Here is a 4,070-nt window from a genome sequence, read left to right on the forward strand (position 1 = left end):
AGCTCAGTTTTCACTACTAATGAAATTACAGCATGATCAGTTGTACCAGCCTTACGTTTTATAAGTCAGTGTATACTAACTCCAAGCACTTACTAGAATTGTGAGTATTTTCACTCATGATTTGCTTACACCTGATTTAGAGGCAACATTTCGTTTATTCCACAACTGAAATTTTCAGCAGCAGAGTTACTGAAAGTTTCAGTGCTCTGACCTTGGACTTTCCGACCAAGTGTTTGCGAGTTCGAATATTGAATTTGAACTGCACCTTCAGCACACCTTTTTGTGTTATTGAGACGAAATATAAGACACTTAACTGTTAGTTCGACAAAAGCTATAGGCTACCATCGTGTGTTTGCGATGGTAGCCAGGGGATCATCCCCCTTCATCCTTTCGGACTCCCCTCGTGCCAGAGTGGAGAAGGGAAGGATAAAGAAGCCAAGATGTCTCACCTTGCGGAATCACAGAAAGAAACCCACCTTGCCCACCCAACCAGACATGGAACCAAACCAGAAACAATCAAAGGACAACCAAGATGAGACGGAACAGATCCTTAACAACGAAGAAGCAGCAGAAGAAGAAGAAAAAGACAGCCTGGATACCACCACTCATCCTGCCCAGCAACCACCTCCACAGCAAACCACCAACAGCACGTAAACCCAGCAAGCCATATTCAGGCTCAATCCTGGCTCCAACAAGACCTCCTATGCTGTCATAGCCACCATGGAGGCCAAGAATCCACTCCTGAACATGACAATTAGACCAAATCACAGAGGACAACTTTTCATCTCCGCCCAGGACAACGAAACCAAGGACCTCCTGAAGCAGCTAGAGAACGTCCTACCCCTCAACCCAATTGACAAGCCGACGACCATCATCATAATCTACGACCTCGACCTTCCACTTGAACCTGCGGTCAACCACACTTCCATTCTTTCAGCCAAGAGATGTGAGGGGAAATCTTGAAGGAAATCCCACAGGCTGGAGGCAGTTATCAAGGGACAACAACCTCCACAGTTCTCCTTCCACTACTGCGGAACCTTCTACATGGAGCAATACTTCCTAGAGCCCCTCAGATGGTTCAGGTGTCAGAAATTTGGACACTACAAGAGCCGATGCACAGGCCCGGAGGTATGTGCAGTTTGCAGCAACAGACAACACCCTAAAGCCCTCTGCATCACTAGGTTTAAGGCCGGACAGCACACCATTGTCAAGTGCCTACACCGCTGCTGAGGACCTCACCATGCTTTGTAGAAGAGATCCCCTGCAAGACTTCAGCGCACCCCCGACCATCACGGAGCAGATCATAATCACAACCTGCAGCCACGTCAAACATACCAACCTCCTTCCAACCACATCTCTCCTCAAACTAATTGCACCTCCTGACCCAATCATAATCCCTCCAGACATTCAATTCTTTAACTTTCCTCTCCTCCACGTCCTCACCCACCAAGACATCCTCCAAAGTCACAACGATCCCCCTGCCACACTCCTTCCACACCTTCACCACTAAGTTTCCCCTCTCCTTCCATCCCTTCCACTTTCTTCCAGCAAGCCTGACCACAACCATCCTCATCCTCCTCCGTACCAGAAACCCACACACCCATCACCACCAATTCCTTAAGTGACTTTCCCAGCCTCCCTAGTCCCGCTGTAAAAAGCCGCCCAAGCCCCTCACACCCCACCACTCCCTTGGTACCACCCTCCACTGATTAGATCGATTTTAATCCCATCACTTGCCCCATGGAGGCCTTCATAGCCACCATTTCAAACATCCTTTGTAACTTTTTAAAGTCACACACAATTAAGTATTCACAGCAATCCCTTGATTATTTTATCTTTAACAGTTCCACCCAAGAACTACTAGTCCTAGTCCTTTTATAGTCTCTCCAGTGAGCAGTCCTAATACAAACGCACTTGATAACAAAGAAATTCTCAACATCACCTAACGGAAAGTGCTCCAATGGAACGCCTGCAGACTCAGAAACAAGTTCGTGTTCTTACAATCCCAAACCTCAGTGCCAAAATCCAGACATTATTGTGCTACAGATGACAATACACCATTCTTATTCTCAGGATACAAAGTGTACTCCATGTATCTAACACCAACAACGAAAGGACTAACTACTCTCATCAAGAATAGCTTCCCCTAAAAAAAAAAAAAAAAGGAGTGCAAAGCATCGACTGAGGGACAGAGGCTGAGATAGTCAGTGTTTAAGTGTCTCTGCTAGCCACAGTCCACAATATCTACAAATCTCCAACCAAAAGCATCTATGCAGAGGGGCTCTTTGCCGCCACCTCTGAAGATGACAAAATCGGTGCAGGCGATTTCAATGCCCACCACCCGTTTCTGAACTCAACATCGGCAACAAATGAGACAGGCAAACACTTGCACGCCCTACAGCAAGAATATCCAGATGTAACATTGCTTAGCAATGTATCAGAAGCAACCTGTCTAAGGGGCGGTCGTTTAGACTTCACCTTCCTGTCAAGCACCATCCAAAGGGGTGCTAAATGGTGACTGCAGCCTCAGCTAATAAGTGATCACTTTGCCATAGAAATTGACCTCGAATTAGAGGAAAGCCCTTCTCCTCTTCCACCCCCCAAAAGGTGGACCCCAGACCTGGCAAACCGGGCAAGATTCAAGCAATCTATGACAGAATGGGCTCGTGAATATATCAAGAACCCTCACAATGACATCTCCATCCTATCACTGGACTCTAACAAACAACTAGATGCCATTGCCATTATATCCATGCCTCAGAAAAAGTATTCAGGAAAAAATCATGCGGATGCCTGGTACTACAATAGCCGCATCAAGGAAATAATTTTAAGAATAAACCGTACTATAAAGCTCTTCAGTAGACAGAACCGATGAACTTCATCCCCTACTTGTTGAAATCACTGGAACTGAAAATAGACAAATGGTACTCATGATGACATGATATCAACAACAACACATCTCTAGCAAAGATATGGGGCTGGTTCAATAAGATCTCTGGGAAATACAGCACACCAAGAGTCACCCACCCAGACCCATTAACAAAAGCAAATAGAATTGCAAAAAACTTTTCTGATGGAGCAAAAAGCGCTAATCTTCCTTTTCAAGCCATAAATAGACAGAAAACTCTGCTCCAAATCAAGAACAACATTATAGAAGCCGCCTGCAACATGAGAGATGAAACTAACAACCCCTACACCATGGAAGAACTCAACACGGCTCTTGCAAAAGGTCGAAAGGACACTGCCCCTGGAGCCGACCTAATCACATACAGTATGATAAGGAACATGGGAAACCCTGCAAAGTTGGTGTACTTGCAATTAATCAACAGAACACGCACTGAAAAACTCCGGCCAATAACATGGAATCAACAAGACATGAAACCCATCCCGAAACCAAAAGAACCTAACAGCTACCAACCCATAGCTTTAATTAGCTGCACCGAAAAAGTAGCTGAACGAATGGTACTCAATAGACTCCAATGAAAAATAGGCCCACTACATCCTCGCCTTTATGCTTACAGAAAAGGCATGGGCACTTGAGAACGTATAACTAATGTTCTCACAACAATAAATGACAAAAAAGCCTTTGTCATATTTCTCGACCTCTAGAAGGCCGGCTAGCTCCTCAGCTGTCCTCTTCAGACTTCTGGAAAAAAGAGTGAAAGGACATCTACTGGCCTGGACTCGGAACTACACACAGAACCGAGAAGCCAGAGTCACCTTTCAAGGGAAAACCTCCGAATTCATCCCCCTGGAAAACGGAACGCCTCAGGGGGGCATACTAAGTCCTTACCTCTTCAACCTACTTATGGAGAATCTAGCCACTCTAGACCTCCCAAACGGAGTGGAAATCTTCATAAATGCCGATGACATATGTATGATCTGCCAACATAAAGCACAATCACGAAAAAAAAAACCCAAAAGGCACTGGAGATGATCCAGGCTAAATGCAAAGACCTTGGCCTAAAGATCAACACCAGCAAGATCAAAGCCATGGCCATCAAATACCCACAAAACCCTCAGAATTTTACTTTTATGTGTGAGCCCATAGAATGGGTGAATCAATTCAT

Source organism: Palaemon carinicauda, chromosome 8 (genome assembly GCF_036898095.1).
Source record: "Palaemon carinicauda isolate YSFRI2023 chromosome 8, ASM3689809v2, whole genome shotgun sequence".
NCBI classification, from domain to species: domain Eukaryota; kingdom Metazoa; phylum Arthropoda; class Malacostraca; order Decapoda; family Palaemonidae; genus Palaemon; species Palaemon carinicauda.